This window comes from Furipterus horrens, unplaced genomic scaffold (assembly GCF_987537825.1).
Source record: "Furipterus horrens unplaced genomic scaffold, mFurHor1.1.pri manual_scaffold_3, whole genome shotgun sequence".
Taxonomy (NCBI): Eukaryota; Metazoa; Chordata; class Mammalia; order Chiroptera; family Furipteridae; genus Furipterus; species Furipterus horrens.
In genome coordinates this window covers 135,588,101-135,598,623 of record NW_028327173.1, presented here as the reverse complement: position 1 = coordinate 135,598,623, position 10,523 = coordinate 135,588,101, and the positions used below count along the sequence as shown (strand labels likewise).

At 45.4% G+C, this 10,523-nt stretch overlaps 1 long non-coding RNA gene across 1 annotated transcript in view; it reads left to right on the top strand.

Annotated features, from left to right (window-relative positions):
• The first annotated feature begins 725 nt into the window (after window positions 1–725).
• Window positions 726–10,523, top strand: part of LOC150015988 (uncharacterized) — a 53,137-nt gene continuing 43,339 nt past the window's right edge. Inside the window, exon 1 of the long non-coding RNA XR_016510027.1 lies at window positions 726–798. This is a non-coding gene — a long non-coding RNA (uncharacterized LOC150015988). The remainder of the gene's footprint in view (window positions 799–10,523) is intronic.

The following is a 10,523-nucleotide window of genomic DNA, read 5'->3' as shown; positions in this document are numbered from 1 at the left end:
CTGGGAAACTAGGCTACCTAGGAACCTGGACCGCTGCGATTTTGAGATCCCGCGCAGCCTTTAGCGGCGGAAAACTCGGCGAGGGCTGAAGATCTAGTGCTGTGAGTTTAAGAAAGGGAGCGAGGGGGGAAAAAATAGAGCTGCTCCTTTAAGAACTTCCTTTCCCTTTACTCTATGTTTACATAACATGGGGGCCGATCCACCTCGGAGCCGCCGGGGGAAGGCGGGGAGTGGGCGCGGGAGGCCCCACGCACAGTGGGAGGGAGCGCCGTGCGGGTCCAGGGTTGGGGACCCTCGGCGGGGGCGGAGCGGCTCCCACCTGCCTGCGCGTGGCGGGGCGGCTCCACGGTCCTGCCCCCGCCCCTCCCCCGCGCGCTGCTCCCGCCCTTCCCTCCCTATTCTGTTCCCTTCCTCCCTCCCGCGGGGCTTCGGCGGCGGCGGCGGCGGCGGCGGCGACGCTGGGCGCGAGCAGGTCCCCTGCTGCTTAGTCCCATTTGTTCTCTAGTCTGGCTCGGGGCGGCCGCGGCTCGCGGAGCTCCAGGGAACCCGGCGGGGCAGCCGCACAGCCACGACGGAGCAGCCTCGGGACTGGCCGCCCCGCGCCCCCTTCGCCGCCGTGCCCTTCCCCGGCGCGCTCACCCCCTTCTCGGGATGGGATTGTAGCGGCGGCGCGGACTCAGCGGGGATCGCGGCGGCGGCGGCGGCCGCGGAGCGGGGCTCCATGTTTTCCCCCGACCAGGAGGAGCACTGCGCCCCCAATAAGGAGCCGGTGAAATATGGGGAGCTGGTGGTATTGGGGTGAGTCCGGGCATCCCCGACCTCGGGAAGCTTGGGGGCGGGCGGCGAGCGCTCCGGGCTGGGTAGCTGGCCCGCGCCCGCATCCCGAAGCGGTGCCAGCGGGGTGGCTCGGGCACTCTTTGGGGACCACCAGGGCGTTGGGAACGTCTGGAGCAGCTCGGAAGGCTGGGACAGCGGGCGCTGAGGCGGGAGCTGGGATGCGCTATCCGCACGGAGGACGGCGGGGGAGGAAGTGGAGGAGTGGGGCCGGTCCCGGGAGGCGGCAGCGGGCACTGGGGCTACCTCACGCCCCGCGGGGCTCAGTACTCGCGGACGAAGTCCTTGGTGTTATCGCAGGGGCAGGGATTCGACTTCCCGGAGCGTGCTGGGCCCCGGAGGGTCGGTAGGGGCCGGGGCTGAGGCGCCACCGTCGCAGGCACTTCGCTGTGTGGCAGGAGACCCCTCGACTGGCGGAGCTGGGAGGCTCGCGAGGCCCGGCCCCGAGGGGCCCTCTATCCCAGCTCCCTGTGAGCCCGGGGTTGGGCGTCCGCGGGTAGCGCGTAGCATATTGTTATGGTGGCCGCGGCAGGCAGCCGCAGCCCTCGGGCAGTGAACTGTCCCTGACCCGGGCGGGCCAGCAGGCCCTCGGTTCTCTGCGCCGTGCGCGTCCTGGATCGGCAGGGACGCAGCGGCTCCGGCCGCACCCCCTCTGTCCCTCCACCCCGGGCCGCGGCCTCACAGATGTCCTCCCGGCGGCGAGGAGCTCGCCAGCCTCGGCGCCCTTCCTGGCTCCCTCTTCGCTTGTGGAAACCACATTTTGAAGATAGTAATTATCCGCAATCGTTAAACGGCAGCAATTAGAGACTTCATCTACTTACCGAGTTTCCTTGTGACATTTCTATTGTTTACCCTTAATAAGCTGGGAGGGAGGCTTCGCCGGATTAAAGCTGGTAAAATTGGGCAGTGAAAGGAGAACGGCGTGGGGAGGGGGAAGTGCAGGAAACTCGGGAGAAAGAGCAACTTGGGTTTAGTACTGGAGGAGAAAAGATTATTTTCCCTTGGCTGTGTCACTCCCGGGAACCCGCGCTTTTGTCCTTCTCTGTTGCAAGACGTGTATTGAGAACATCATGAGTGCTGATAGGTAGGTTTAGCGTCCATGTGAGAAATCATGAGTGTGGGAAACCTCAGAACTCTGAAGAAAGTGTTTTGATAACTGAGTACCTTGAAGTAACTGCCGACTTAAAAATAATTTTATACAAGTGTTTTTAAGAGAAGCTTCCAGACACAGTACAGCTCCCAGTTGTCTAGTCCTCCTCACTTTGTTGCTACAGTGGTAAGTGCTGTGTTATTGGAAATCTCATTGCCTATTTTGAAGCTATGTGACAATAAACGTTTTTCTCATCTGCATCTAGTTGCGCTTAAAAGACAGATGTTAGGGTTCACTGGAAGGAGGGAGGGATGACAGGAACCCCCCCCCCAAACTAGGGTTTAGCTTCTCTTATGTAACCTCAGCCCAAGCTAATTTTGTGGAGTTTGGTTCTGTTTGTGTGGCTGGCTGCAAAGTATGTTTAACATTGTGATCCTGGCAGGAAAGATTAACATATGCCAGAACTTGATCTCATTATTTCCTTTTGAGGAAATCATTGTTAAAATGTTTCAGAAAAGCCATGTGTGAATGGGCCTGGAGAGGTGTTGGGTTCAGAGCTAGCTTTAAAATGCCCTAGAAAGGTTTTATACCCTAGATTGTCCTGGTATCATAGGCTTACTGTAAAGTAGGCTAGGGAAACACATGGCCAATTGCATGTTCTCTAATGCTTTTCCAGGAGACACTGAGTATGACAGAGTTGGCACTCACCGGACACTCAGCAGTCACATGTGTACCTACTATGTGCCAGCACTGTGTAGGCGTTGAGGACCAGCAGGGAACAAGGAGCTTTCATTATAGTGTGATGTGGGAGGCATAAACAGAGAGAAACATGTAAACAAATGAATAATAAATGACAATTTCAGGTGTTGCCAAGTGTTCAGCAGAAGTGGGTTAACTCAGGGAATGTCTGCTCTAGGCAGGTGTTTTCTTTAGGAGGTCAGGGCAAGTCTCTGAGGAAGTGAAACATGAGTTGAGACCAGACTGCTAAGAAGATGCTAGTTTGGTTTTCGAGTACTTAAGAAGAATTGTGGTATTTTTCTGTTCTTTTTTGAGAGTAGGTTTTTGAGTCTCTGGCAATATTGAATGCATCAAATAATGGTGGGGGAATAGGAGAAAGCAGGTAGGCTTTAAAAAGACCCTTAATTCATATTCCATCCTTAGGACTTGAGATAGTATCTTCCCTCTTAAAGCAGCAATAACAATAAGTAATATCAGCTTTGCATGCCTGATCATCTAGGACATAAAATATTGATAAACAGATAATTTGTAGATTTTCTTACCGATAAAATTAATCTTGAGATCTAAAAATGCTCAATATTGAGGAAAAAGGACTCATGGACGGGGACAACAGTGTGATGATTTCTGGGGGAGGGGGTCTAAGGGGACTAAATGGTAATGGAAAAAATACAATAAAAACTTTAAAAAGTGCCCAATATTGATAGAAGCTTTTGTAAAATACAAAGCTTTCTCCTTTTTTTTTGAAACTGTTGTGTGATTGTCCTTTCCAGTTCTCCTTTAAATTTTATAGTAAAATGTCACTGAGAAATCCTGGAGCACAGACAGGAATTGTGTGTGTACTGTATATGTCTCTGTGCGTGTGTATATATGTATATGTGAGAAGCTATATATGTATATATCTGTGTCCATGTAGAAATACTTAGGCGTTTTTTCATGTCTTACACAGTATTAAGGGTATTTCCAGGTATTTAAGATTTTAGTAGGGTCATCACTTTCTTGGCAGGTAAATGGAATTGAATTATTTCATGACTCCAACCGGTGAATTTATCATATCTGCAACTTTTTGTTGTGCTCATGACATTGAAGGTAGAAAAAAATGATTGGTCTGTGAGGTCTTTTTCACAGTTTATTTTAAACCTGAGTACAGGTTTAAAGTTGGGGAAGTGTGGCAGGATTTGAGAGGCAGTTGGTGTGGTGGAGAGAACATGAAGGTACAGACCTGGATTTTATTCCTGCTTTCTTATAGACTGGCTTTGTGATTTTGGCTTAGTCCCTCACTGTCTCTGTGTTTTTAGCGCTAATTAGGTAGTCATCAAGGGCCTTCCTGGTCTGTACCCTGAAGTACTGTTAATTGGCTGAAACGTGGAAAATGTATAATTAATGTATTCTAGGTACCCTGGCTTGTGTTGATATTGTATATTCTTGAGCTGATGTTGCTAGAATTTGAATGAGAACTCTGTTTAAATAGCAGAAAAGACCAATACTGTGACTGCTTTTTATGAAGTAGGTATGTGCAAAACAGGTTATTTAAAACAATGACAGTGGCAGACATATATTTGTCCCATTGGTGTTAGGCTGTACATGAGGGCATTTAACTTTGGTAAAACTTTTCTGTTCCAAGTTTAAGAAAGGCAATGATGTTTTGAAATTAAGCTAAGTAGGTTGAAATAGCTAGCATAAGGAAGAGATAATCAGATAGAATTTTAGAGCTTGAAGGAGCCAAAGAAGTCCCAGTACATGTTCAGCCCTTTTATTTTACTGATGAAGAAACTGAGGCTCCAGGAAGGAAGGAGACTTTTTTAAGTTCATAGCTGAGCTGAGCACTACACTGCCAGGTCACTGCTTTTTCACTTCACTGCTGTCAGTTCCTCAAAGCTTCAGGTGTTTTTTTTTTTTTTTTTTTTTTTGTAACTTGCGTTATGGGAGCTGAATCCCTTTCTGGATTCAATTTGAAGCATACAGCTCTCTTGCTGACTAATGGCCCATCATGGTTTTTGGGAAAATATTGCTTATACTCTTAGTTTCTCTAACCTCACAGTTGAATGGATAGTATATCTTGCAAGGCTTTACTTTTCATTTGATGTTTCACAAATGGATTTTTATTGGCTCTTTCAACCAAGGGTTTTTCATCTAGGGTCCACAGATGCAATCCAGGGAGTCCTTGAACTTAGGAGAAAAATTGCATCTCTTGTTTTCACTATAACTCAGACTGAGATTTAGCATTTCACTCAATTGTGAGAATAGACAGCAAACAGACTTACTGCTAGATTTGTTAGTTACTGCATATATACAGACTACACTTACTAATGTGTCACGATTTAAAACTATCTTCATAACTAAAGGTAGTTGACTTTACTTGTAATCCTTTGTATTTTACTTTATGCCCTTAAAAACATGTTTCTCAGCAGGCTTTCCCAGAATGCTAATGGGATCCTTGGGACAAAAACAGGTTAAAACCTCGAAAATGAAGGCTTATACATATGTCTGAAAATGAAATATTTTAGTGGAAACTGACCAAGGTCTAGATGAAGCTCAGGAAGTACCTACTTTTTTCCCTTTGGATGGTATAGTGTTCTATCAAATAAGACAGAGGACCATTGCTTAAAAAGTTTATGGTCTTTATTTTTTAAACAAGCAGCTCCTTATTTCTAGATGCTGTTTTTGTTTTCACTTTGGCACTTTGCCTTGACTCCCCCTCCCCTTGGCAGTAATAAGAAACCTTAAAATATACCCTAACACTTTCCCTTTTCTCACCCTCCTCTCTAATTTGGGCCCAAAGACATCAGACACTAGTATACTTGATAGACTAAAGGCCCTTGAACTAACTTTCTTTCTTTCTTTCTTTCTTTCTTTCTTTCTTTCTTTCTTTCTTTCTTTCTTTCTTTCGTCTTTTATAAAGCAAAATCTTTACTGTCATTCATTGTCACTTGGTATGTGGGTTGATTTGAAGAGCTCAGATCTGTTGGTGTGGACGGAGTGTCTAATTCTGTAGGCTATTAAGGGTCATGATGTTATTGGCTTTGGGTTGCTATATATTCCTTTACTAACTTTAGCCTTGTTTGGGGTATGTGGCTGTCTGTATGGCTTCTCGTCTGGCTTGCTCAGATTTATTTATTTCTCTCTCTAAACACACCAAGACTGAAGCCTTCATTAGGACTATTCATTTTTGGTTGCATTTCATCATGTGATCAATATTTGGGGATGTTTTATGTAAACAAAAATAAAACCAGGTTGATTCAGGTCCCAGCAATTTTACCAGACATGTTTTATGCAAAAGATAAAGCACGTACCCAGAACCCTGCCCCCCCACCAACCTTAAAACATGCTAGTTGCTATATTTGGGGCAGACTAATATTGCCACATCTGGGCAGTGGTTTTGTATCTGCTGTGCAGGGATCAACGGTGACCTCTCTGAAGCAAACGTGTGGGGCTGTAGACTGGCTTTTGAATGGAGACCACAGCAATCTGTTGACTTCACTGGTGTGGGAGAAAAAGGTATTTTTAACTTCTTTCCATTTAATTAAAGGTTTTTCCTGGGGTGTGCAGAATTGTTTTATAAAAGGAAAAGTGAGGGTAAGAATGATTTGTTATTAGTTCTTGCTGGACTTATTGTCACCTTCATCTTTTGGAAAATAAAATAATGAGAGCAGAAAATGTTTCATATTTCTTAGTTTTGTCTAAATCAACTATTTTCAACCAGTATCTCAACTGCCTCATATGATCAAGCTTGAGGTATGTGGCCAGTACTTTATGACAAGTAATAAAGTGTGGATCTTTCAAATGATTCAAAGATGTCCCTTTAATACTGTCATTTTTTTTTTTTATTCACTTGCATTCTGGTATGTTTTCTCAAGTGGGAGAAAAAGGGGTGGAGTTACATTAGGCAAGCCAGTAATTTATTCATTCAACAAATATTTTTAGGGTGTCTACTCTTCCACACAGAGAATACAGCTAGACAAGGCAGACACATTCCTGTCCCTTGTGAATTGCTATCCTGTTCTTGTCACAGACCCTTAGTGAACAGTCATTACCCATATACAGTTCGTTTATTTATTCCAGAAATATTTGAGTGTCTCCATGCTCTGCCCAGATGCAGTGATGAGCAGGGCAGGGCTGGTCCTTTTCTGCGGAGCCTATAGTCCAGTTAGGGAGATAGCAACTTAGAGCATTAACAGGCATCTCACCCTGTGCCAGGAAGAGGATGGCCAGTGGAGGTGAGAGGCAAAGAGAGATGAGGAAGGGGAAACACTGTATTCTGAGACCCAGGGGTGAGTGCTCCAATTGCTCCTCACGAGAACCAGGGAAAAGAGTGGCTGAATGAAATACTGAGAGAGTGAGAATGGGAGAACAGGTTATGAAAGGCTTGTAAGTTATTGGAAGGATTATGGATTTTATCCTAAGGGTGTGAGAGACTGTGGCTGGTTTTCAGCTCTGAAATGGGAGTGGGGAAAGTAAAGAGGGATGCAGCGGGAAGTGGAGAGAGAAGCTGAGGCTGGGGCCCCAGAGACAGGCAGAGAGAATGCAGTGTGAGCTAGCAGGCAGCTGTCCTGGTTCCGGTTTCTGGTTCTAGTCCCTCGGAAGACCTTGTCGCATCCCCTGCCTGGAGTTCTGTGTAGTCGGTCATTCATTCATTCAATGACTCAAAGGTACTGACTGAGGACCAGCACTGCCCTAGGCACTGGGCCATACACAGCAGCAAATGAGATAGACTATGACCCGACCTGCATGGTTGGTGGCAATTCAGCCAGCAAAAGGGTAGATAAAATGTTTAATCTCAGAGAGTGCTATGAGGAAAGTAAAGCAGGACAAGGGGGGAAATAGGTGATAGGGTGGACAGGAGTGGGAACTGTTGGGGTAAAGTGCTACAGATAAGGTAGTGGCGGGATCATTGTAGACAGAATAATCAGGAAAAGCTTTTCTGAGAAAATAGTCCTGTGTCCTCTGAAAGTGCCCACCTTTTCCAGTTTTTATTTACTTTCTTATGTTTAAGCTACCCTGCGTGGGTTTTGCTCCTACAGCCAGAGGATTCCTAGCTTTCCATTAGTTAAGGTGGTAAAGTATGTACACAGTTTACCAAAGGGAAAAGAGAAGTGTGAACAAATATAAGGACAATTATTTAACGTTCCTAGACACAAACTGGGTTCAGTCTACTGTGCTGCTTGCCCAGAGTGGTACTTGCATTGCAATAGAGCTCATTGAAACTGTCTGGGCTTCCCTTTGAGGGTAGGAACTCTGACTTCCGCCCCCCTTAAAGTGCGGACCACACCTTTATGGTGGGTACTCTCCGAGTGTCTTGAAGGAATGGGTTTCTGTGACACACTCCAGTGTGCCCCACTCAGCTCTGAGGTGTCTCTGGGGCTCAGTGAACGGTTCTCGAATTGAAAGGAACGCAGATTCTGTAGCACTGCTGTGGCTTTCTAAACAATCCTCCCAAACCGTAAGGGCCTGAGTTAAAGGCTCCCTGCAGTACTAACCGCCTACTTTACTGACATCAGATACTCCAGTTTCAGCCTTTGTTTATTTTTCTTTTTGTCAGTCACCTAACAGTCATTTTGTCACCTGCAGAAAGTTCTGCCTTGAAGGGAAGCAGGCCATCTGTTCTGATTCTGCCAGCTGCTCTGAGCTGCATTGCAGTGCACCACCGTGGCGTTGAAAGGCTGTGGTCATTAGTGCCTGTTAATGATGGCTGGAAATGCTATGGAATACAAGCCTCTTGGATGACAAACCTAATAAATATGCATGGGGGTATTTTCAGTAGCAGGTTTTAAGACGATTGCAAGTCATTCTCTATTGAGGTTTTATTTCTAGCCATCCACATAATGCTTCTCACTCTCAAACACTTAACTCTGTTTCCTGCTTTTCTGCTTGTGCAGAATCTGTCTTCAGGATAAGAAGCATTATTTCAAGCTTTGTACTTACATTCTAATTTATGCTGGTTTAATAGAATCCAACCAAAGCAGGCAGTTGCGTGTTTGGCCTCTAGGCTTTTGGTATAAGATTGTTCTTTCCTATTACCCAGTGCCTCCAAGGAGCCTCAGAAGTCCCTCTTCCTTTCCCACCCATGCCTGGCCTTCTTGTGCTTCCTGCGACACAGTCATGGAACATGGAACTTGTGATGCAATTAGAGTTTTCTCAAGCACTTGATTGATTACCTTATCTGCACAAGGATTCTAGACACAAAGTAGTATGCTTCACACCAAAAAATTAGGCAGACTGGATTCTTGCTGTCATACAGGAGATTGCATCGTATCATAGTTTGGGTTCAGGATAGAATCTGTATTTTTCCTTGATGTGTTTGTCAGTAGTTTATGCTTCTCAACATAGTTTTTCACATATTTGAACTATTTTCACTTAATAAGCTTTCAGTTGTTTAACCCTATAAACTGTCTAATGAAAGGATTGTACCCAATGGCCATGTTATTGAGGTGGACATTACTCAGCTTTCCTAGTTGGTCTTGCAGCCAGATTGGAGACCAAATAAGAGAACTCTGGGTTTTGACTCCCCTGCTATCTTCAAATACAGTCAGCAGTAGTTCCTTAAATATGTGGGCTGGACTTCCCATAAGAAGGAAATTCTCCTCCTCTTGAATCTGGGCTAGTTTTGTGATTTGCTTTGACCAGTCTGTATAAAGGAAGCGAAGTTTTGTGACTTCTGATGTTGCCTTACAGGGTGTTGTAGCTTCTGTTTTTGTTCTCTGTATTAGTTTACTACAACTGCCATAACAAAACACTACAGACCAGGTGGCTTAAAGAACAGAAATTACTTTTCTTACAGTTTTTGAGGGTAAACGTCCAAGATCAAGGTGTCAGCAGGTTTGGTTTCTCCTGAGGCCTCTCTGCTTGGCTTGCAGATGGCTGTTCTTGCTGTGTTTTCACATGTTTTGTTTTGTTCTGTTTTTCCTCTGTCTGTGTCCAGCCCTGGTGGCCCTTCCTTTTCTTGTTAGGACACTAGTCACATTGGATTAGGGCCCACCCATAGGACCTAAGTTAACTTTAATTACCTTTTTTGAGACCCTGTCTCCAAATACATTCTGTGGTATACTGAGCATTAGAACTTCAATATATAAATTTATGTCATAACACCCTCTGAGAAGACAGTTGCCATGAAAAGAAGCCTGACTCTCCTGCTGGAGAGAATGGTTGTGGTGGGTGAGAGGTTACAAAAGTAGAGGAGACCCGGCCAAGCCCTAGGCAGTCCGGTGGAGGCCGCAGACATGTGAGAGAAGTCATCTTGGATCCTTGAGCCAATTGAGCAGAGGTGAGCTGTTTCTGACAAATTGAAGAACTGTGAGTGCCACTTGTTTTAAGCTGCTATGTTGGGATGGTTGGTTACATAGCAATAGACAAGTCAGACACCCAGCACTGTATCTGCCTGTGGTTCAGTTGTCAGAGCGGACAGACTAATACAAAAGAATTCACCGGGTTTTTGTTGAGTGGTTTTCTGTTTTGTTCAGGTTATCAATTATGTTAATAAGCATAATTTTAGCCTTTTAGATGAGTTACTCCAAATATTAAGTACTATATGATCTGAAAATTTTAGCTAACAGAAGCATTTGTGGAATAACTTTATCAGGTGTAAGTCATCTGTGAGTTTCTTTGCACTTGTTAATCTCCATAATCAATATTATCTCCTGAAATTCTTTGAGGCACTGCAGTTGAAGAATGGCCTAGCTTAGCTGAGAACCATGCGTCTGGTAGACTCGTACATAAGGAGCTTTCATCAAGGATGGCTAATATGTGACACAGGTTTTCAGTCCTTTAAAGGCCACCTGACATGAAATAATACATCTAACAGATTTGAGTACAGCAGGCCATCTAGACCAGCATCTTGCAGGTTTAGGACAGTGAATGGGCCAGAAGA